At 42.8% G+C, this 25,731-nt stretch overlaps 1 protein-coding gene and 2 long non-coding RNA genes across 5 annotated transcripts in view; 1 reads left to right on the top strand and 2 right to left on the bottom strand.

The window, feature by feature from the left end:
• GRIP1 (glutamate receptor interacting protein 1) overlaps nt 1–25,731 on the bottom strand; it is an 894,479-nt gene that overhangs the window by 645,671 nt on the left and 223,077 nt on the right. The window lies entirely within an intron of this gene.
• The window catches only part of LOC142495185 (uncharacterized), a 58,054-nt gene that overhangs the window by 23,675 nt on the left and 8,648 nt on the right, over nt 1–25,731 (top strand). The gene's annotated exons all lie outside the window — the stretch shown is intronic.
• Nucleotides 13,808–25,059, bottom strand: LOC142495184 (uncharacterized). 2 transcript variants are annotated; one of them, XR_012801678.1, is made up of 4 exons: nt 24,219–25,059; nt 23,864–24,029; nt 19,589–19,692; nt 13,808–14,129 (listed from the first exon to the last, which is right to left on the bottom strand). It is a non-coding gene; the product is annotated as an uncharacterized LOC142495184 (long non-coding RNA). The 2 variants fall into 2 exon arrangements; XR_012801677.1 differs by having other exon boundaries at nt 23,864–25,059.

The following is a 25,731-nucleotide window of genomic DNA, read 5'->3' as shown; positions in this document are numbered from 1 at the left end:
CACACACACACCACGAAAATATGAATTTCTTCATCTTCGCCGCTGTCTGTCGGCTCCCCTCTCCCTGCCGTGTGCGCGCCCGGCCCTTCTATAGAAAGGCTGACTGACGTCAGCCAAGTGAAATTCTGCGTGCGCGCGGCACTATCGAACGTGCCTTAGAGAGTCACTCTCCCAGCAGGAACACAATCTTTAGTTCTGTAACTAGTTCATCAGGGAAGTCAGGCTGTGTGCAGCATATGCTGCAAATAGAGATCACAACAGCAGTTGTTAAAATGAAATATTAGGTATAGGCGCTGTACTCACTGTACTGTAACATTCACATAACTCAGTCAGTAGCTGCCTTATGTTAGGGGGGGGAGGGAAAGAATAGCGTTTGCACAAATTCCAGACCAACAAAAAAGCATGCAAAGAATTTAATGTAAATGTTATTGGAGCCATACACTAGGAAACAGTGGGTGACTTAGGCGTTAGTAAGAGTATGCAATTGACAGGATGACATAACGTAATAGAACATTAATACTATAGTAATAGTCCCTAATAATCATCTCACCACGTCATTCCCACAGTAGCAAAAAGCCATGGCACATCCCCAGCAAGCTTCGTGGTCCACAGTGATTGTTTTTGAACTGTGGGCTGCCATCATATTTTGGTTTGTTACGGTCCATTGCTTCCTGCTGTCAACCTTTGGTGGCTGTTGATTTGCTTCCTGATGAAAAGTAAACTCGTTGATATCATGGGGTCCCCCCACCCCCGTCCCTCGGTGCTTCCCTTTGCCATTCAATGAGCTTTGGCAGTAGGGGGAACTCCTACGATAATAAAAAAAAAGGACTCCTTTGTAGTCTGCAATGTCCATTAAAGTTAGTATAAGTGAAACCCCCCCCCACCCCCTCTCAATGGGGTTACCAGGTTACTGTGAGGAGTTAAAGGGATAGTGTGTGCTGGGCCCCACCCTGTGTTACTATGGGGATGCTGATGTCAAAAGGAATATATAAAAAGATAGTGAGAAGGGTCTAGAAGTCAGGTTCCTGGAGGACAAGAGGAGAGGAGCATAGGGGAGAGTAGATAGGGATGATCATAAAGTAATAGCACAAACCTGGCCATCCTTTCATTATGTTGTAGATAGGGACAGTGCCCCTTTAAGTTAGGATCCCAGAAGAAGGTTAATGGAGTTCTGAATATCCAAGTGATAGGAAAACGGCATGCCACAGAGGGCCTCAGGAAAGAGGGCTCCCGGGTGTCGGCGGATCAGCTTTAACCGCGAATCTGCATTAATATTCCTCATCAGTCTGTATGGAAGTTGCAGTTCCCAAACAGGCCAAAGGTATAGGGTCACTTGAAAAGGACCAGCCAGGACTCCCGTATGGGCCTAGTGTAACCAGGGTAATACTGATGATGATCCTGAAGCAACAAACGGGGGCCGTGTCCCACACATAATTAGAACTATGTCAACGCACCTCCATTTGAGTGTCAAGAATGGGCACTAATCGAAGCACCGTATTCATGTATGTCTGCTATGTAAAACACAGTACAACATTGTCAATAAGTGTAGGAGTGGTCCCTGTGACTGGGGACACGAATAAAAGACCATTGTACTACAAATGTTCCTGGCACCCATTATTATACACCCTTTCTTTCACATCACCCAGGCACCTGAAGCCAGCACCCAGAGTCAAGGTAATTCATGCAGAGTAGCCAACCTTTGCACAACCATGTAAACTCCCTAGGAGCCAGGCAGGGAGGATTACACAAGTATTTATTTATTTATTTATAAGGTGCCAACATATTCCACATTACAATGGGAATGATTGACATCATAATACAACATAACATGGAGGGGAAGTGAACTAACACATTATTACGATAATAATAGTATGCACACAAAGGAATGTATCATCTATTGGAATTTTATTTCATCAATCTAGTATTACAACAGTAAATATGATGTTCACTGGTTTATTGATGCTGTGTTTATGGTGTGAAGCAAACTTTTTTTTTTTTTAATTCAGACCCAAGGTCAATTCTATTGAATGAAACAAAATGCACAACAATGGTCACAGCATCAGCTTAACCTTCAGTATATTCTGCTGCACACCTACAAGTATTTTGAACATTTGTTTTTATGTTGGACCCTGTTGTGTGAGGTCACTGTGTGTTCTGAAAGTCCCTGTATAGCCAGAGTCTCCCCTCTCCACATCTTGGTTCTCTGATGAGTACAGCATGAGCGATAAGGGGTAAAGAAAACACTTGATTGACATATACTACTCAGAGGCTGGCAAAAAATTTTTTTATTATATTTCAGTAAGCCAAATATGTGGGATGCACCTTTAAAAAAACGAAACCAAAAAAATACAAAAGAAACATTGCTCATGTAGAAATACACCGATTTAAAAACCAGAAGCTGCTAAAATTGAGTGCTAATCTATTATTTAATACAAAACTCTTGTGAATGGAAATGTGGCTGCAAAACATCCAATTATCTGCAGAATAAAACAGACCACCAACCCCCCTTTGGGCTGTGACAAGTATGACCTTTCACTGCTTTACTCAGAGCCTGGAAACAATTACAGCGACATATAATCTATCCTATAAAATTTACAGCCCATTAGAAGCCCATCATAATATTATGTATTTAAAGCAGGAGATAATTTGACATGTCCCGCGCTCTATGAAGAGCTACTGCAGGTAGCGCCAACAGAATAGTGCAAGTTACTGTTAATATTTTACTAGCAATTGAATATTTTACTTGTTTCATTCCAATGCAGATTACTTTTTCACTGAACAGAAGTACACTGGCGACACACTTTATTCGAGCTCGGCTAGTCCCACGAATTCGGGTATACCCGGGTGTATTGAGGTTTGTGACTGTTTTCTGCCCGAGTGCATTGAGGTATTTTCCAGGCAGGGATTGAAGCATTTTATTCCCGCTGGCTGCAATACTGCACAGTATATATATATATATACTGCATTACAATTCATGAATTTATGCCATCTGGTAGACACGCGAAGCATTGCAGCCTATTAAATCCTAATCATTATCATTTAACAGATCAGCCGCCCGTCAGCCAGGCATGAACCCAGGCTGGGAAGGCAAATGCAACGGGGCTTGTCAGAGGTGAGGAGCGGCGCATTCCAGGTATCTGCCAGGTACATACTGGGTATTTGCTCGAATAAAGTGTGTCGGTGCAGTATATATTTGCTTTATATATTGCACCAAGAATGTATGTAGTGCTTTACAAGAGAGACCATACATTACAGGGAATAATACATTAAGTCCAAACAAAACATCAGACAGCGGCTGAATGAGTAATTGCAGTAGATGGCAGCAGTTGGCCACAATGACAGGTAAGTACGACTGTGGGTGTGGGGACAGTAGCCATGACATCAGGTTATTGAAATGCTACATTCAGGTGGTGGGTTTTTAGGTTTGACTTAAAGGTAGGGAGAGAAGGTGCTTGGCGCATGCTATGGGTGAGGGAGTTCCACAGGTAAGGGGAAATGAGGGGCAAAAGGTGAGAAGTAGAGGTGAAGGGGGTGGAAAGGAGACAAATATGAGTAGAGTACAGGAAACTAGCAGGTGCATAGCTAGCAATTAAAGTGGATATGTATGGAGGAGCGGATGAATGGCGAGACTTGAATGCAAGAAAGAACTTTGTGGGTGATCTGGAACTGGATTAGAAGCCAGGAGAGGGATTTGAGGAAGAGACGAGCAGACACAGTTCTGGAAGAAAATAAAAGTATTCTAACTTTAGAATGTTGTATAGTTTGCAAAGGAGAACGTTGCAATGCAGGAAAACCTGGTTAGTTGCATGTATCCAGGCGAGAGAGGAAAAAGGCATGCATTAGCATTTTTGCAGCGGTGACAAATGTTGAGGTTTTAGCCAGAGCATGAATGCAGTAGGAGTCAAATGTCATACCTAGGCAAATGTGCTGTGGTGTATGGTGATGGAAAAAGGGATATTGGGCCAGGCTTACAGATACCTCAGTTGTAGACATATTTAGATATACAGTAGTAAGTATGAGGCAGCAGAGCACTACCCAGGAGGATAGGCCAAAAGACTTGCGAGTGGATGCTGGTGTGAGGCTACGGCTGGATAGATGTATGGATATGCATGTCAGCTGTATAGAGGTTATAGGTTATGCCAAAGAAGTTCCTGAGGTCACCAAGCGATTGTGTGTAGACGGAGGATAGGATAGGGCACAAAACAGAGCTTGGAGGTACACGAATGGACAAATCAACAGGGGGTAAGGACATGTTTGTAAAAGATAAGGAGTGGTGGAAAAGGGATGGAGAGGATAAAGGATAAAGCTATGTTTCTGATATCAAGAGATTGTCGACTCTGAATGAGAAGAAAGTGGTCAACATTATCAAAAACAGCAGTGAGGTCAAGTAGAATAAGCAGGGATAGGAGTTTTGGATTTCTCTCGCTTTCTTTTGATAGTTCATATTCGTGGAGGTTGTTCTTCCTGTTCCTCCCTCATGTTTAAGTCTGTTTGACTATTGCTTCAAACATACTCTGTTCATGTAATCTTTTTCACAAGCCTCCTTTCTTTCTACAGTGATTCTTCCCTTGCATTCACAGGCAGGAGCACCTTGGAAATACCCACTTCTCAAAAATCTTAGATAACAATGCTGGACAGCAATCTGCGGCATGCAGCAGAGTTCTCAGGCGCAGGGATGTGTGGCCAAAACAGGGCGGGTGGGCACGGGCCATGACTAGGGTGACCAGATGTCCCAGTTTTGCCGGGACAGTCCCGTTTTTTTTCAGTGCTGTCCCGGTTGCCGGTCCGTCCCGGAAATGTCCCGGGTTTTCGCTCTGGTCCCTTTTTTAGCCTGTCGGACGCGGCAGCAGAAGGAGGATGCGGCAGCCGACCGGTGAATATTTTCTGCCGCAGGGGATTGGATGGAGGATGCGGGGGCGGGGCTTTGAATGCCGGGCCGCAGGGGATTGGCTGAAGGTAGGCGGATGCTGGGGGTGGGGCTTTGTAAAAAAAAAAAAAAAAAAAAAAAAAAAAAAAGCCTGGCTGCCCGCTCTCCCTCCCTCGGCAATCCGGCAGTCCCCCCGGTCCCCGGTTCTCCCTCCCTCCAGACCGGCACCCCAGCCGCTCGCTAGCAGTGCGGCACCTCCGCTAGTGAGCGCGTGCCACAGCTTGCCGCCTCCTACCTGAACCCGCCTAAGCCGAACCCCAGCCACCTGAGGTAGACAATTGGAGGGAGAGACATGGGCGATGCGGGGGGGGGATGGGAGTTGGGGGGGTGGGTATATGGGGATGGTGATGATTTTACCTGTGCGGCCCAATTTTTTAAAATATGTATGGGGGTCTTTTAAAAATTTATTGGGGCGGCGGGCTTTTTTTTTTAATATGTATTAGCGGGGCGGGTATTTTTATTATGTATTGCGGGGTGGGGTTTTTGGTATGTATTTTGTGGGGGGATTGAGTGAGCAGAGTGGGGTAATTGATGGAAGGTAGGGGCGAGTGAGAGGAGAGAGGGGGAGTGAGTGAGCAAAAGAGGTAGTAAGACAGGGGAGATAAATACATGCGAGGCGGGAGGGGGGGTGAGTGAGACGGAGGGGAGAGAGAAATTCATGGGTAGAGGGAGGGAAATAGAGGGGGCTTGTGAGATGTGACATTAACCTAAGGCCGCGCTTATAGTGCGCGCGACGGATGACATTACCTGTCGCCGCTAGCGAAAGTTATAATTCGCTTTCCGGCGACCAGGTCTTTGATTGGTTCACCACATGTGACAGCCTCTGAAAAATCAAATTTGACCGGCTTCAGAAATTCGCGCACCAGCGTCGCGTTTTGCTTACTATAGCGCACGCGATGCAGGCAATACATTTGTTTCGCTGGCACTATAAGTCCAGCCTAAGGCCGCGCTATAGTGCTGACGTCATGCTGTGGTCACTGGAAAAATCAAATCGAAGTGACTTCCAGCGACTTACAAGTTGACATGACAATGGGATGCATTATGGTGACGAGGCATCACGTGATGCCACATTGTCATGGCAACATGTCACCACCTGACGTTAGTGTCTCGTTGTCATGGCAACGAGGGGCGTGACGTGATGTACATTGTTTTGTAAATATTTTTTTTTAAGTGTCCCGATTTTTCATTTTGAAAATCTGGTCACCCTAGCCATGACAGCTTTTATGTTAAAGAGTAAATAAAGTCCCCCACCGCTCGCTCTCCCCCCTCCTGCAAATGCTGCACGAGGGGCCGTGCATCAAAGAGATCACCGGGCAAAGAAGCTGAAGAGGAGGATTCAAAGTGGACGGTGATGGGAGGGGCAGAGCAGAAGCATGAGCAAACCACCTCTCTGATTGGCTCCCTGGCACACCATGTGATGTGTCGCCGCACGGGAACACAATCCTGTTGTAGCCCCTGCTGTGAGCCAGAAAGCGAGGGAAAACCAGGGACAGCTAGGGAGGAGGTAAGGGGCTGGCGAGAGGAGCGCACAAAGCCGGCTGCACTGGGGACCTAGCCGAAGACCAGGTGGTGAGTATTCAGTAGGGTAGTACCGATGTGGGATTTGGGAGTGTGTCTGGTCCTACGTTTCAATTGATCTGCGAGAATTGATAATTCCAAACAATATACCACATGGAACTTTTTATTTTTGGAAATATGTTACAGTGCCTGTCATTTCACGGTGGACACCACATCCGCTGTGGTTGGTCAGTTTTTAATCTTTTTTTTATTTTTTATCTTTGCAACAATGGGGAATAAAAGTATTGAGAAACAGGAGGATAAGAGAAAGGTTAAAACCGCAAGCATACTAAAGTTAGAAAGGGACTTTAACCCAGCCAGGGCATTATTGGCCAGTAATGCCCTGTTCTGAGAGGATTATTACTATTATAGGCTAAATGTTTTTTTTCATAAAATAATAGATCCATTTGCATAGTTACTGTATATAGATTTTTTTATTCAAATAAAATGGTAAATACATTAAAGCACCTCTATATACACTTTAACTGCAGCTATCTATATCCACACACTGCTGCCCCCTCTGTGTACACACACACACACACACTGCAGCTCTTTAAACACACGCTGCTCCTACACACAAACTTTGCAGCTACACCCATAAACGCTGCTGCTGCTAACACACACACTAGACAGACAGAAACTGCAGCTACAGTACAAACAAACTCTACAGACAGACACTTACTTTGCAGCTACAAATACACTCTCTCCCTCCTCTCTGTGTGTCCAGCATGGAGCTCTGTGCACGGAGGGAGGGGGAGGAGTCACTGCCTGGCTGCTGCCTCCTGACCAATCCCTTGCTTTGTCTCAGAGCTGTTCTGACAAAGGAAAAGCTAATTGGCTAGAAATAAAAACTTGGCAAGCTGCCAAAAATTCCGGGCATTACTGAATGAATAATGCCTGGAATTTTAACCAGAGAGCAGGGATTTCAATAATGTCTGGAATTGTACAGCTTTAGCCTATATTATGTATTATTATGCTCTATAGGTGTTGAAAATAATGTAGAGACATTTAGAAGAGATCTATTGATATCTGCTATATGTGTATCCCAGATCCAAAAGATATGGACATAGAAAATGAAAATGTGCTAAAAATAATCTTATCATAACCCAATATATTTGTAATAGATTCAACAATGAATTTAATAGCCCAATAGTAATAAGAATGTAGAAGAATAAAGCCAAAGACAACGAAAGATATGCTGATCTATAAGGGAAAGAATTCCATTTTTTTTCATGTTGGCCATATGCCAATTGAAATAATATTTTCCATTAGTGCCCTTTTCAATGAGGTATGGTACAATCTTGGCATAGATATTAAGTAAAACAATTTTAAAAAGGAATAGTACACTATTTTTGGATTTGAAACAGTTTTGTCATGTAGGCAGACCGGGCATGGATTTTGTGAATGACAAGGCAGGAAAAGATTACATTTTATAGTAATATTTCCCACAGATATAAGTAATATGCCGCTATGCTATTTACTCTTTTATCACTGGAATGTACATTTGATTAAAAAAATTTTTTATTAAAGAAGAGACCAAGATTATAAAATATTTGAGTTATAAATTACTGACTTGCAAGTTTATACATACATTGATAGTGGTTAGGACACATTGTACTTTGTTTTGTTTATACTGTATACTTGTAATTCTGCTGTACCTCTAAAAGAAAAGTGAAATTCAGTGTCGTATGCCTAGTGAGCTAACTTCACCCAGGTCTGCCTCCTGTTACTCCTCCTATACATGGGGTAGGCAACTCCAGTCCTCAAGGGCCACCAACAGGTCAGGTTTTTAGGATATCGAAGACTGAGACACCTGTGCTGAAGCCGGGATATCCTATAAACCTGACCTGTTGGTGGTCCTTGAGGACTGGAGTTGCCCACCCCTGTCCTACACATTCTCTTCTGTGCGGCAGCGCGTGTTTCTTTTAGGCTTTGAGACCCGCTGCAGGCATTCTGTTCTGGTGGTCACAAATTCGAGATATTCAAATAAAGATTCACTGATAGACAAAGCAATTAATAAGTATTAGAATTTGCGATATGTATTCATTTATGTCACTCTATTTCAGGAATGTTAAACAGAATGATCACAAATTTGTTGAACAAATAAGAGAAAACCACGTGATGTTCGGTCATGAGCTCATAAACACAGCAAATTGATTGCCAAACAATTTGCATGTATATGAAATGGTAATAAGAATGTTCACAATGTTTTTTGGTAGTGATGGAAGCGTCTCTGTCATGCTGGTTTGTGTTTAACATATTGTTAATCAACTGAAGGACTTTCCTACGAGTGTGTAATACCCGTTCCTTATCATCTGAAGGATTCGGACAGATTGAAGGTAAAATCAACTCCTGATTGAGATGAAAGGCAAAGATCCCTTTTGGCAAAAAACTGCTGGACCAGCTTCAGGACGACCTTGTCCTGATGAAAAACAAGGAATGTCTCGTTTATGGATGACACTTGTAGCTCGTATAATTTGGTGTATGGATGTTACAGCTATCAATAGCACTGCCTTGAGCATTAAATCCGCATTTGAAGCTTGCTGGAGGGTTTGAAAGGAGCTCCTGTCTATGCCTACAGGACCAAGGGATAATCCCAGGAGAGAATTGGATCCTGGAATTGCGGTTTAATTCTCCGCAGTGCTTGGGAAAAAAAAAAACCACACACCGTACTCTGAGATCCACAGTAGATAATGGTCTTCCCAGCAATATCAATAATGGCGATATCTGTACCTTCAGGGAACAAACACTGAGCCCCAGCTCCAAGTCTTTTTGTAAGAATTCCAGAATTGCGGGAACAGTTGGTTCCAAAATTAAGAACTGTATATTCTAGTGTCAACACTTTTTTTTCCCTCGAAGGTGTGAACAAATCCTATCAAACTGCATACTTGTACATTTTCCTTGCTGCCATGAAGGTCTGTATGACTGCGATAACACCCTGGTTTTGAGTAGGATCCGCTCAATCTCCAGATTCTTGATTGGGATACTGAATCCTGGGACAGGAGACCCAGGAACCCCAGCAGTTGCCATGGCTCATCCGCCAGCATGTTGTCCAATTGCTGAAACCAGGCTCTGCATGGCCAGATTGCAACTATTGACACTATCCCTGCCCCGTCCGGTCTGATTTTTCAGAGTATCCTCAGTATTCGAGGAATCAATGAAAATATATATGCCAATTGAAAGTTCCATGTTAAGGAGAGGGCGTCCACACAGGCAGCCTTTGGGTGAAAAACTCTCCAACAGAATCAGTTTAGTTTTCTGTTTGCTGCAAACACGGGAACCGTCGGGAAGTCCCTCAGTCTCACCACCAGCTGGCTGAAGATAGTATTTTGCCAGGGACCATTCTTCCGGCTCATAAGATATCGGCTCAGAAAATCTGCTGGCAAATTTTCCTTCCCTGTGATATGGGTTGCGGTGAAATTGGCAGATGTTGTTCTGCACAAGCAATGATAGGAGATACTTCATGTAAACTAAACTGTCCCTCCTTGTTTCCTTACATAGGTTAATACAAAATGTTTTTAGCCAAGGCCTCCAGAAATGGAGTCTCTCTCTGACACGGGTTACCCGAGCTGGCCTCCTTTCATGCAAGTCTTTGTCACTGTCTATGAGGGGCCACGGAAAAGAGCTTTCTGGCGTCTTATTAAATAGCACCGCCTAGTAAATATTGACCAAAATCTGATTCACATAAAAAGAAGAGGCAAAAAAAGAGAAAAATCTCAGGGCATTTAAATGAAAAGCAGTTTAGTCCAGAAGCACTTTAAAATGTTTTATTTTATTCAAATGGCAGTAATATCTTCTTACTGGTTTGCATCTTCAGAAAAGGAAGACTGAAGATACAGAACATATAGCCGTGTTTTAAAAAACTAAATAGAATGTACACTTACTTACTGTGTTGTGGTCAATAAACCGCATACTTATACTGTAGTAATCAGAAAGCAGACAGGCTTCCAAAATGCCAGAGATAAGATCATTACTGGTTAGTAAAATAACAAAATCGACAGAGGCACACCATGATATTGAGAACGTTTTACATACTACTTTAGTGATTAAATAATGAACATGTCAAAAATGGACTGAATTAAAATACATTCATCCAAGGCAAAGTTTCTAAATTTAAAAAAATGTTAAAAAAATAAAATAAAAAAAACGAAGATTTGAAAAAAAAAAAAAAAAAAAAAAGACTGATTTTGCAATAAAAAGCCATATTGAAAAATCTAACTGATTTTCTCTCTTTAGGATTACTCATCAATAAACCACAAAGCTATAGTCTCACACACTGCAGCAGACGTGCTACGCCAGTACTTTGTTAACGAGATCTTTTCTTTACCCTTATCCCTCCCTGTATTTATCAGAGCGCCAATAAAGGAGGAACCCTGTGGCTTGAGGAAGTCAAATGCCTCCCAGGTCTCAGCTCACCATGTTTACAAATGAACATTTATAGGCCTGATTTGGGTTAAAAAAAAAATATTGTATGTGTCACCCAGACTTAACCCTTTAAACATGCCACTTAAACTTTACTATACAGTTGACACAAATGTCACTGCTTTATAAAGCAACTGACAAAGTTCAATAAGTCTTTCTAAGCAGAACGGAATGGAAGAGTGGGGAGAACTCTTCGGGAGAATCCTCAATTCTCAAAGTGAGGTCTGACATTTGATCACAACTGGTGAATTCCAACATATGGAGAGGATGGATATGCACTTCTGACCCTTGAACTGTATGACAGAAATAACCCAATACTATTTAAAAACAAAAACCGAAAAACTAAAAGCAAAGAAAAGGTCAAATAAAGTGTGTTATTGTGGCACATCAAGGAATACACCAGATTGCATTCTAATCACTCCCAGAAACAAAATGTTACCCGAGTCTCTGGCGCGCAAGTAAGAAGTCATATGGGACTTTTTTCCCCCTATCTCCCACAATTGCATATTTCATTTAGTAGAAACTTGATTTCTATTGAAGCCGACTCATATAAATCAACTTGTATACAGTATACAGTAGTAGTAAACTCCGATAAAACACACAAACTGAAAATAAAAAGTAAGGTCAACAATTTTTTTTTTAAAACAGAAGACCATCTTGTTCCAACATGTGTGGATTCCAAGGAAATGTGTAGCATCTGAGTTTATAGAGCAAAACAGCTACAAATACAGCGCACAGGCATACAGAACCAGACAAAACATAATCACTAAGACAACAATCTTTTCCAGCAGACAAATCATCAGTTCACATGAATGTTGGTGGATTGTCAACATATTCATCCCTTCACAGATAGAGGTAGCTGGACCTCCCTAAACGAGAGAAACCAGTTATCTATAAATTTCCCTCTTATCTCAATCAGAAGTGGGCAACATAATATACTTCAAAAAGGGCCACACATTATCTCTCTCTCCCCGGTGGTGCTGCTTAATGCCTGTGTTGGGGCAGGCAGCTGTTAGAGACCGCAGGTGAAACCCCCCTGGGCAGCATGTTGCCCACCAGTGATATTTTAGAATATACACTGCGAGATCACACAGAATAATTCTATTTTAGAGATACAGCTGAACCCCCTTATAACGCTGTGCTTGGGGTCCAAAGAATTACATCGCGTTATAAGCGGATCGCGTTAGAAATAATGTACAATTGTATGCATTGTACAATAAAGTATTTAAGATACCAATAATCGTGTTGTAAAGTATTCATAAATACAAAAATTGGGAGCCACGCTTGCACCGCGTTATAAGCGGATTCTTGTTGCAACGGATCGCGTTATAACGGGGTTGAACTGTATATTGATCCTCAAGCATTGTTTATTTGTTTTAAATATGTAGATTGTAATATATTAAAACATACTGGACACCTAACAAGCTCCTATTAAACCCCCAAAATAACCACATTATATACTTATTAGATATTTATACATATATATTTAGGCACTGTACCGTGTATGAGTCTCACTGGATGTGCTAAAACTGAGCTTTGTTTGTGTTTTATGTTCTGTGTCTGGTTTTAAATAGATTGTAATATATTACCTGATGAACCTACTGAACAGGGGTTGTTAATTCCTTGTGTCTACTTAGACATAAATCATTCTACGTGTACCACAGTGACCAAGTTATAGGTTGGTGCATACCATATTATTTATTTTAAAAATATTTTACCAGGAAGTAATACATTGAGAGTTACCTCTCGTTTTCAAGTATGTCCTGGGCACAGAGTTAAGACAAATAGTACATGGTTACAGATACAGTTACATAAATGAGCAGGTTATACATTATATACAAGACATTGCATGCACAGTTAAAGATAATATATATTATGGGCGTATGAAACAGTTACAGACAAGGTTAAAATGTGTGACAGCCTTAGATTTGAAAGAACTTAAACTGGTGGTGGATGCGAGAGTCTCTGGTAGGTTGTTCCAGTTTTGGGGTGCACGGTAAGAGAAGGAGGAACGTCCGGATACTTTGTTGAGCCTTGGAACCATGAACAGTCTTTTGGAGTCTGATCTCAGATGATAGGTGCTGCATATGGTAGGGGTGAGGAGCTTGTTCAGGTAGCTGGGTAGCTTGCCCATAAAGAACTTGAAGGCAAGACAGGAAAGGTGAACTTTGCGCCTAGACTCGAGTGATGACCAATCTAGTTCTTTGATCATTTCGCAGTGATGTGTGTTGTAGTTGCATTGGAGAACAAAATGGTATATGGAATTGTAGAGGGTATCAAGTTTGCTAAGGTGGGTTTAGGGTGCCGTGCAATATACTTTGTCTCCATAGTCAATAATTGGCATTAACATCTGCTGTGCGATACGCTTTCTGACCAGGAGACTTAGGGAGGATTTGTTCCTGTAAAGTACCCCTAGTTTGGCATAGGTCTTGGTTGTCAGGGTATCAATGTGCATCCCGAATGTTAAGTGGGAGTCAAACCATATGCCCAGGTATTTAAAACTAGTGACAGGGGTGGTGTTAGCGTTGGTTCTAATATATATTTGATGGGTGTACCGGGGAGGAACAGAATGGTGCTGCGAGTGTGAGGGATCTACAGAGTTGTGCACCTAGAAAACAATTGTTATTTTGAAGACATGAAAATGGTCCCAGAGTGATAAGATGCTGCCAACCAAACTCCTTTGTGCTCTGTTACCGCAAGGGACAATAAAGCCAACCAAACACCTAAGAAATAAGCAGCCGGTGTTGTCGTTTACATACACATTCTAAAGATTAATGCATATTTATATACAGAATGTATTCACAACGCTGCATGTACTAGGCACAAACCTCAGATGCACCAACACACCATGGATACGGAACGCATAAATAGAAGCCTATCCCTGGTGGCACTTTAAGACTTGTGTGAGAAAACGAAAAGGTGAAAACATGTAGTAGAGAAATGCATTAACCAAACAGGTGTGTAGTGTGAAGAGGTACAGTAGCAGCCTGGAGAAAACTAGACTCTTTCAATGGTAGGGGGAAATATAGTTTAATGGACTAACAACATAGTAAACATTCATGAGAAAAAGAAGCTTGTGAGGTTGATTAAAGCTAAATACCCGTCTATGTGGTGAGTAATGGAGAACAATTATTCTTACTCCAATGAAGGAGACTCAATTGCAGCATGCATTTCCCCAATGGCAGGAGTTAAGTGCAACTGCCTGGATCCTTTAATGTGCACACTGTAAAAACAAAAAACAAATTGGATTTCAGTCCTTGTTCCTTTCTTCCTACAGTATATGCCAAGCTCCTTCAAAATGTAACCTTAATAAAAGGGGTCTTTCCTTTTTCTAAAAAGTACCATTTAACAAAATAACTGTAGCGCTCATTGCAAACACCATATTTTGATTAACAGATGTTATAGAATGTATTTATTTTATAGGGGGAGGGGGGAGGGAAATCGTACTTCCTGTAATTTGGGAGACTCCAGTTATATTAATATTACATAGCTTAGATCTGCCAGGCAACACATTTTCAGTTGAATAATTCTCGACTTCATAGGGGACTACACAAGTACACAGCAGCAAAAGATAGTTGTACATTATTTGATATTTCCAAGGGGAAACAAATATTTATTTTCCAACTATGATATTAACATCATAAATGGGGTCTTTAAACAGCCGGGTCAGTTCCTTAGTATTACTCAGTTAGGTGTAACTAATTGGATACCTGAGACACGAATAACACAAACCCAACACTCCTCAAGCTAGCACAGTACCAAATTCTGCCTCTTAAAGCAACAGTCCAAGCTGCCGTTTTTTTCTTTACATTTAATATTTCCCCCTTTATTATGTGCATTAATAGAATCCACACAATGATGAGTAATTAGCTAAGTTGCCAATCGATCTGTTCTCCTGTGATCAATCGGCGAAGATTCGGCTCAGGGGTTCACTAAATGGCTGTCAGTGCAGCAGAAGAGGGCCAAATATGCAAAGTTCTGTGGGGAAGATCATGTGACCAGGCAGTCACTAGATACAATTGGTGCACTGCTAGAAAGAGGGCAGGGCTCAAAAAGGGGTTTGCCAGAGCCTGTTTCAGAAGAGGAAGAGGATGTGACTTTGTAAATGGTTGCTATAGAAACAAAAAAATGCTCGTTACATTATAATACAATAAAAATGTAATTCAGCGTTGTTTAAAAAAAAAATATGCTACAGGTATTTTCTCATAGTACAGAACTGATTAATTTAAAAAAAAACACATGCAGGATATTGCTTGGTCTGCAGCTTTAACATATCAGTGACGCTTCTATATAGGCTTTCAGAATACTTTCACACGGCTTTGGAGAGGAGGTTGAAGCATTCTGGTTTCTAAAAACATTAGAAAATACTGGTGATGCACATGTCCAAAATCAGTTCCACACTGAAACTGAACTACAGGCATACCCCGCTTTAAGTACACTCACTTTAAGTACACTCGCGAGTAAGTACATATCGCCCAATAGGCAAACGCCAGCTCACGCATGCGCCTGTCATCACGTCCTGAACAGAAATACCGGCTCCCTACATGTACCGAAGCTGTGCGCAAGCGGGGAGACTATAGAGCCTGTTACACATGCGTTATTTACATTAGTTATGCACGTATATGACGATTGCAGTACAGTACATGCATCGATAAGTGGGAAAAGGTAGTGCTTCACTTTAAGTACAGTTTCGATTTACATACATGCTCCGGTCCCATTGCGTACGTTAATGCGGGGTATGCCTGTATTAGTTTACAGGTGAAATTGCAAACTTGTTACATCTGAAAGAGACAGTCCCATTTTAGATCACCCATTTTGGAATGGTGTACACCTGACTCTTAAAAACAGCAAATCTCCCCCTACCCCCCGAGCCTATAAAAGTTTAACTCATAATGTTACTATCCTGCCCCCGAGCTTGTTCTGCTCTTTATAAATAAATAATACAAAGTGTTAAAAATCATTATTTTTTTAGGCCAGGTCCCCAGTGGCCGCTGCAGCGCCTGTGCCACACACCACAGCACTCCCCTCTATGGGGCAGGCCCCAGTGGCCTCTGCGACGCGTGTGCCACACACCACAGCACTCCCCTCTATGGGGCAGGCCCCAGTGGCCGCTGCGACCCGTGTGCCACACACCACAGCACAGCCCTCTATGGGGCAGGCCCCAGTGGCCGCTGCGACGCGTGTGCCACACACCACAGCACTCCCCTCTATGGGGCAGGCCCGCCACACACCACAGCGCTCTATGGGGCAGGCCCCAGTGGCCGCTGCGACGCGTGTGCCACACACCACAGCCCTCTATGGGGCAGGCCCCAGTGGCCGCTGCGATGCGTGTGCCACACACCACAGCCCTCTATGGGGCAGGCCCCAGTGGCCGCTGCGGCACGTGCGCCACACACCACAGCCCTCTCTGGGGCAGCCCACAGTGACGCGTGTGCCACAAACCACAGCACAGCCCTCTATGGGGCAGGCCCCAGTGGCCGCTGCGACGCGTGTGCCACACACCACAGCACTCCACTCTATGGGGCAGGCCCCAGTTGCCGTGTGTGTGCTGGTAGGGAAGATAATGGAAGGGCAGATATGCCCCGCCATGGCCACGCATCCCATCACTCACCCGCAGACCGCGGCTACAGTCTGTGCACGCGCCGCAGTGAGACTCAGGCCGTAGCCTTAATCTCTAGCATCTGGGGTTACCTGTGTAACCTTTACAATTCTGAGCTGCTCTGGGGAAAGCTCCATTTTAACCTCTTGGACACTTAATATTTGAAATGCTTATATCTCCTGAATGGTGCATCAGAGTATTTTTTTAAAATAATTATATACATACACACACACACACACACACAAACACACTAAAAGGGCAATAAAAAAAAAATATGTTGAGGACTGCGAATTAAAAATTCCCTGCTCTGTTTTATATTAAACATGCTGATCACTTTGTACTGTATCCCAGGACATATGAGATGCACGTTTATTATATATTATAAAAACATGCATAGAAAACATTATGATTAACCAATTGCCACAAAATCTGAGTTTCAGATCTTCTATGATTCTTATCAAGGAGAGCATTAAAATATTACTACCAGCATCTTCTATTCACTGTAATTAGTTTATGATTTATAGACTGGATACATGTTATATACACTTCTGCCTTAGCTGCATCAAAGTTTTTACTGTTCCAGTAAAATAACTTTAGCCTTGTAAATCAAAGCAATGCTCAAGTACACCCCACACAAAAATGGGCAATTTCCATTCGTACTTCAACCTCTCCATAACTGAAGCTAGTAAATCTATAACCTACAGTAAAATGAAATGATCATCAAAGCTATGGTCAGTGTAAAAACTGAACATTGCTTCTTTTCCCTCTCTTAATGAAGAAGTGCCACAATTTATTTTCTCTTTTTTAATTTATCAGGTTTCCTTAGAAAGATCCAACCCCATTAAAGTAACAATGTTACTCTCCGGATGGCTGTAAAGGTTTGGGTGTGCCATGGAAATGTTATAGGGTTTAAAAAAAAAAAAAAACAGTATTTTTCAAAGGTGTCTATTGGCTCCATTTACCTCATTAAATAGCCAGTCGTATTTAGTTAACTTTTGCCCTACCCTTTTAAATTCTGAGTGGTTTTAGTTATGGCCCAGAAAACTAGGGCAAGATATGGACGGAGAAGTCATTGGGCCAATGAGCCAAGATGACTCAGTAGGGATCTGAAAGAAGAGGCACAATGAAGCACAGATTGGACATGAACCCTTGCCTCTTATATATGCCATACCGTTCATGGAATGTCGAATTACCCCACCTTCTGCATGATTAAGGCTTTGGTCCCGCTGCGTCCGGCGGCGCACGTGGCCGCGTACGCCACCAGCCCCTTACCTGCAATCTGTTGGTCCAACGCTGCCTCTTCCCTCCGTGGCTCACTACGTGCTGTGATGCGTCAGCCGGCCAGTGCTACCAGAAGGTGGTGTTCTGAAGCGTTGGCGCGTCACGTGGTGCGCGTGTGAGCCAATGAGGAGGTAAGGAGGGGAGCAGGGAAGGAGCTACGGGAGGGAGGCGGCCTGTTGAGCTGTGCGTGTGTCATGGCTTGTTTTTTTTTTTACTTTTGGCCGGCTCAGTTTCAGGAGGAGGGAGGAGGGAGGAGGGAGGAGGGAGGAGGGAGGAGGGAATGCTGAGTTCCGTGTGTTGTGTTTTTTTTAGTTTGACGCCGGCCAATCAGAGGGGCACTTCACTGAGCAGGAACTAGTCTGGGTGCGTGTGTTGTTTCACTCTCCCCTCTGAAGACCCACTTCCTATGCAAACACCCTGTGTTAATGCCTGGCTTGTTTGGGAGGGAAAGTGTTTGTGCAAAGATTTCTGGTATGAGGGGGGAAAACAAATATATGTTAGTTTTGCCGGTGTCTGTCGTGGCCCCGCCCCCTCCTTATGGCCGCGCTCCCCGACCCATTTTGGCCACGCCCCCCGCACGCAAAAATGCTCCTGTGGACCGCAGATAGCATGAAGTGCCTCAACGCGCCGCCTGTATGCAGTGCGGGCGCACTGTCTGAGGCAGTGGGGCCTTAGCCTTATAAAGCCAGAGCTTTATTTTCAGACAGACAAGAACATTTCCCAATAAATCGTTTATACATTTTCAGTGGCCCTGGCACCAACACTGCTTTGAAATATGAACTATCATACAACATACATATATCTACAAAACAGTACATATAGCAAAAACAATACAGAATTTGATCAATTTCACACATGCATTCCTTTTTTCTGTGTATGCAAGAGCTTTGAGAGCCAAAACGATAGCTTTGAACAAATGTTGAAAGCTATGTATAATCTTAACCCTGTGGAAATGTAGCATGGCTTTTAAAGGAAGCAATTATTCCAGGCCATTACACCACACATTGCCTTACTTCTACATAGTAATCCCAAATATTTTCATGTAATAAACTTGACTCATGAAAAATAGCTTGCAATTAGAAGTGTAAACAAATGTAGGGCCATAATTCAAGTGGTTATCACACCTTCTCAATTACGACTGCACTATAACGGGAAACAAAAGATGCATTCAGCAGCGTCATTATGCGAGGTGTGATCGCGTGATAAAAGTCTCTTTGTGATCTTACGACTGAAGAAGAGCCAGGTCCCAGAAGCCCAGGTCCCTCAGTGATCGTTTTTGTTTATCAGGCAGTTCTTTGAGGTTACGGTTTATCTAACTCTGCTTGATGATACATTACAGTGTACCGATCTATTCATCGCAAACCGATTACCTGCATTTATAAAATGCGCAGAAAATGCTAAGTCACATTTATTTTTATTCAAAAGGAATGGCTATTGTGCACATCCTTTAGCTTGCTCATATGAAGGTGACCTTGGCAGTGTGAATATGTGAAGGTGAATTGCAATGCTTTCTTTCAACTGCTATCAACATGCTTTAATAAGCCCTTTGCTGCTTTCAAGCGCTGGCAACATTACATACAGTAGCAGGAGCAAAGGGCTTACTACCATATAACTAAAAAAAAAGACATTAGAAATATATCAGAGGTAAAAAAAAGTTATTTTCTTGATTTTTAAAAAAAAACAAATGGCAGATGTCAGTTTAGTTTTGCGTTAAAATCACCACAAAGCTTCCTCTGATTACACCAAGAAAATCTATACATCACCATGAAGACACAGAAATCTTCAAATAATGTGACACTGACCCAATTGTGGATGATTCATCGTACTTAACAGCTGCAGTGTGCGTGTGCACTGATGGCCAGTTGAGATGTCATTGACGAAAACTGCACCACAAGGTCAGAGGGCACTATGTGAAATAAATGGTACACACATTACTGACATTTTTTCTTTCAGGTTCAGATTTATCTCCATAGGAAAAAGAAGCACACAGTCACTAAAGTAATAGGAAAACTGAATACAGGATATGGAGATTTAAAGGGGCAATCTCCCCTAGGTCCAACGTGTCCTAATTGCAGTGACCTGTTTAAGAGGATACATCTGCATGATTGATGCCTTTCTTACCAATATCCAACGCCTATAAGTTGGGGGCTCCCTGTTGTGTGATGTCACTGTCTGTTCTGCAAATGCTTGAACGGCCAGAGTCACCCCTCCCCTCCTTAACTTTATTGGTTCTCTGATAAGGACAAAGTGGGCTACGAATAAATAAAACACCTGATTGACAAATACTCTTCCATATCTAAAGGTCCTCAAGAAATACAATTTTTAATTAATGTCCAAGGAACCGAAATCTTTGCTATTACCACGGTCAGCTTTGTTTAAGGGTGCCTGTCATCATACCATTAAAACATTCTGTATTTTAATCTGGGACACCAAGAGTTAATGGACATTTTTAAAAGACCCATTTTATTATTTGTAAGCCAAATTGGAATAAGGAATTTACTGGCCCATAAAACAAAGATGTTTATATGAGGGCGAAATGCAAAGCGTACCAGAACTTAACCTGGGGGTTATCATTGATGGCCCACTAAAATGAAATGTGTATATTATAAAAAAATAAAAAAAAAGTCTGGTGACAAGAATACCCAGACTTATCAGAAGTCCCTGGGGAATCAGCTTCAAAGGAGACCTCGCATTCTTGAAATATCCCCCAACCAGATGCATAAAGGTGACAAAGTTAATTTTGCATTACTAAGAATGACAGGTTGCTCTATGTCAGCGGAGTGCAATCTTTTTTCCCTGTGCCCTCCTGCCGTCTGTCCTTCTCTCGCCCCCCTGCTTCAGACGTCACGTTGCCACGGCAACATGACCCCACGGCGTCATGTGATGCCGCGTTGCCATGGCGACACGTGACCAGGAGCGTCTGAAACAAGGTAAGTAGAAGTTTACAGAAGCCCTGCAGCTCCCCCAGCATTAATTTAAATGTATTGGGGAAGCGCGGGGGCCTCTGTAAACCCCGCGCCGCCCCTGCAGCAAATCTTGCACCCCCTCTGGGGGCGCACTCCCCACATTACGCACCGCTGCTCTATGTTATGCCCCAAATATCTGTTTCCTCATGCAAAAGTTGAAGTTGCGTTGACAAAAGTGGTGTGTACTGTATATTAATTACACAAACGCGACCACAAAGAGGGCGTCATTCTAGGACCTACATGGATAAGATATAGGACATTTTATATATCCAGGCAGCTTTTTAAAAGTTATTTTTTCCATTAGCCTTAAAAATGTCACCGACTACAGACTGATGGAGGGGGAGGGGGCGTTGGGGGATACGCCCAGAGAGTGGGCTTACACTGTGTTCCAATGATGGAAGGGTGCACCTACTGTACTCTTTTGTAATGTATATCCAACACGCATTTATCCTAGATCAGTAGTTTCGAACTTTTTTTGGTTAAGTAACCCTATGTGAAATTCTGCAGAACCCCAGCCCTCTCTAATAGCGTGTCTGAGATAAGAAGCATTGTAAATTCTTCAGTATTTGCTACAATTGTCAAATTACCTGAACAGTGCAGGACCCCTTTAGGGATGCCGGAGAACCCTGGTCATGACACCGTTAATTGGAAGGTGAATTGTGTCTCAGAAAATGTATCTGAATACGGTGGTACACACACACAAAAAAAAACAAACAAAAAAAACACACTATACATCTACAGAAATCCCGTTTACGAAGTATAGTCATTTTGATTGCACCATCCTGTCCAGGTTTGATCGATTGAACAATTGGCTATATTTGTACTTAAGTATTAATAAGCAGACATCAAAAAATGTTATGGTGGTAAAAAAGGAACCAAAAAACCTCCACTGTACAGTGTACAGTCAATAAAAATACCACAAGGTGGATTTACATGTCACAGACATGTCTGCAAACCTGTCTTTCTCCATTATCGCTTAGCAAACAGTGCTTCTGCTGCAGCACGGGATTCTGGGTAATGAGATAGAAATGGGCACTCACAGTGTGTCATGCTTTCCTTATCCATTTTAACATGTACCCCTATAAGTTTATGCCTGCCACATTACACAGCTTTTCAGCACAGCCTGGGTTAAAGAAGAGCATAGCCAGTAAACCTAATCAAAGACATGTTTCGACCTTTTGGCTTTCATCCATGCGAAGTTGGTTACTAGCTATGCAACGTGAGCTGCTTTACGTTTTATAACACAGTTAATTAAATAGGTTTTCGCAGTCATGTGAAACACCCAAGAAAAGAATTACAAAACGGTTTAAAAATAGACAACTTTTTTCTCTAGAAACAACCATTTGCAAAGAATATTTTCTATAAATGTTGGTGATTTGGTTCCCACCCTTCAGTGAGAAGTTTGCATTTGTGGCAGGTTTCATTTTTCATGAGTAATAATATTTGTGACAAGCCTTTGGCGATTGCAGTAATCAGGCATTGACATTTTTTCTTGAAATCATACACTTTGTGGAGCAAAGATTACGGTAATCACGGAGTACTATAATGCAATGTGACACACAGCTCAGTGAAGACTGCATGGACTTACATTCCGGATCACTGTCCCCTCAGGCAGGTCAGGGCATTTGTAAACCCAAAGGGACAAGTCTGAGATGGGCTGAGAGAACATAGCAGCGACAGATATACAGAATAAGCCCCGTGCTGTTCCTGAACCATCCTGGGATTTTCACCTGTGTCTTAATTCAGGATAGAAAGAGAAGTGACATATAGGTAGACCACAGGTAGCCTAATCTAGTGCTTGGTTTGCATAAACCCTTATACTATAGAGAGGATTACATTCTATGACAGATGATTGCATGTAGTCATATCTACTTGCACAGCTGCCTCTTATATATTCATAGCCATTTAACCTTTTTAAAGCGCTACTGTGTACCCAACAGCTAGTAGAACACATACATATATCCAAACATTGTGGATTATGTATACACACTAGGTGGATATATTTGCTCAACGCCGAATACATACCTCACCATTGGGGATTTTATATTATACTGTATATATTAGTTCACATTGTATTATTATGTTAATAACATTTTATTGTTTTTTTTCTGTTTGGAGTCTCTTCGTGAGTTTTGCCAACCTTTCTGGGTGATTGTTCTGAGCATTAAACTCTGGGACTCCTGAGTCTATGCTCCTGTAGTACATTTATTCTGTGTGAGTGCAAAACATACGGGAACTTTTTTGTGACCCCTTTGGGGACTCAATACATGTATATATGTCTATTCACCTTCCCATGATGCGCCTCCAGTACAATATCAACAGAAATTAAGATTTGATATTAAGGTTGAGCGGCAGGGCATCGTTCTATATTTTTATTCTGAGAAGTGGCATTCACCACGGCCACCCAAGACATGTCAAATTAGGCAAAAAGGGAATTACTGTACAACTATTGAAAAAAAAAAAGTAATTTTAACCAAAACACAATTTATTTTCAAACATAAAATGCACTTCTCATCCACAGATGACAATATTCCATACAACCTGCTTTTAGATGTAGCAATATCAGTTTACCGGGAAAAGTGCTTTTAATGGATATACAGTACCATCCCATGAAAGAAACTGCTGCCAAAGGATACACCACACACCTGCACAACCTAAATACTGTTATCATTAAGGATTTGTATTCTGCGTGAGGTTCAGTCGGCCGCGAGGCGGCAACCCGCATGAGTCTACTATGTGCCGTTAACCCCTTTGCTATTAAACCACAAAGACTTTATAAAACAAGGTCACCATCGACCACTTTAGCGCTCCCCGCCAGCTCTGCCATACCCAGCATTACCTCCGCAGAGTCAAGTCTGAGTTTCAAACCAAATATCTCCTGGAATACCTTCTCCATCCCAGAAAGCTGCTTTCATGGCAGGATGGGCTTTCTTGCACACGACTTCTACGGACAAGTCGAGATTTGTCTTATCACTAGAAACTAGAGGGAAATGGGATGGGATTTGCAAAAAATGGGGGTACCATATGATTATCCCTCTGCACATGCCATGTTACATGAGATGATGGTGCTAGAGCTATTAAGGAATTGGATTAGCATCCAAAATAACTTACTATAGGTGAGTAATCTCCTTCCAGTTGACATATTGCCAGAGAGGTGGAAGGAATGGAAACACAGGTGTAAATACAGGGGTTGGACACATCAGATGAGGTCACTCACTCATGGAAACTCACAGACAGCTGATGTGGACACAAGGCTCTGCAGGAGTAGGGTTATGATCTGAAATCAGAGCTATATGAGTTGTTTTATCACACGAAACAAGACACTGCAGCATTTGATTTAACATCTCAAACAAGGTAACAAAAGCAACACAGGGTTGTGTAACCCAACTCCTGCTGTGCACAAAAAGTAATGCAATCATCTGAATACACCTGAAACTCAACACACACACCCCTAACAAGGGCTTACTTCGGAGATGCTCGGACGCATAGTAATACACATCTTCATATCCCTCGTGGTAATCCTCCTCGGGTCGGTACTTTTTGCCTTTCCTCCTCCTGGACCTTCGAATCTGCTTGACAAAGCCCAGGAACCTCTCCATGCCGCCGCGGCCGCCTCCTGCTGCTGCCCCCGGGCAGCCCTGAGCTCAGGCTGGGGGCGTGTGAGCATCCACCGGGGACCTGCTACTGCTGCCTGCGCCTAGTGCTGCTGCGCCTCCTCTGCTCTGGGTACCTGGCTCTCTGGCTACCACGTCCCATTCACACCCAGCACAGCCCGGCGGTGCGCTGCTTCCTATTCCAGATCATGGGGTTTCTTTGCAGAGAAGGAGGGATGGGAAATAAACCCCTCCCGCTGGAGCAGCAGCTTATTCCCATGCAGAGTGTAGTAAAGTTGCCTGGCTGTGTGTGCGTGAGTGAGTGGTGCTATCCCCGCATACGACACGTCCCTCTCCCCCCTCCTGCTCCCTGTGCCGCCGGGTTTCCATCATTGGAAGAGAGGGGGTGTGAGGGAGACGCCTTTGCTGCCAGGACTGAACCATTGTGCGGCAGAGCGGGAGGTCCGGCAGTTGGGGACTGGTTAAAAATAAAGAAAGAAATAACTCAGGTTTGTCGCCCCCCTGTCAACCCAGCACAGACCTTAGAGTGGTTGAACCCACACAGCATAATAGTACTACAAAACTCCAGGGACCTGGCTTAACACTCCAGTCAGAGAAATGTATCAGTGCTAATACACGTTAAAAATGTGTGGTATTGGGATCATTGTTTAGGGGAGGCTAATTCTGCTGAAACACTTGCTGTGCAATGCACTAAAAAACAATCTGGCATGTAATGGGCTAATAAAGCTTTGCTCCACATTAGCAGTAATGTATTTATTCTACAATTATTTTATATATATATATATATATATATATATATATATATATTTTTTTTATACAATGAAACTTTGGTTGTATTGCTTTGTGTTTGAGCCTTAACCATTGATCTCTGGATTTTTGAGCGCATGGACTATGCATGTCCTAAATATTGCACCACTGTTAATGCAGGCAAAACCCAAAGGACCAAGACGAAATAGAAGCTGGGGGTCCAGTAACTTCTACAGACAACAATTAAATAATTCTGCGTCACTTACAGTACATTAACTTCATGCTGCAATGTGTTACGGACTCCCCAGACAGCGGGCATAGGAGCAGCAACACACTCCTGGACCATTTTGGCAGGAAAGAGTTTAACCTATTTGCTGCTAGGGTGTCCAGGAAAACAATACGGCAACAATTGCTTTTTAATGGGCCAGGAATGGGGCACCTGAATAGAGATTGTAACACATCAACTACTTGTTACTACATGAATAGGCCGCGACCATACTTAGCGCGATGGCGCGTGAGAACAAAAGGCGTACCTCTGAGGCAGGCCATAAAGCGCGCGGATTTTATGCGCGACATCTTTTTATTTTGTCGCACGACGGCCTGGTCAAGTGCGCAGTT

This window comes from Ascaphus truei, chromosome 5 (genome assembly GCF_040206685.1).
Source record: "Ascaphus truei isolate aAscTru1 chromosome 5, aAscTru1.hap1, whole genome shotgun sequence".
In the NCBI taxonomy this organism is placed as follows: domain Eukaryota; kingdom Metazoa; phylum Chordata; class Amphibia; order Anura; family Ascaphidae; genus Ascaphus; species Ascaphus truei.
Note: the sequence above shows the minus strand (reverse complement) of the source record. Positions and strands in the feature narration are given on the sequence as shown.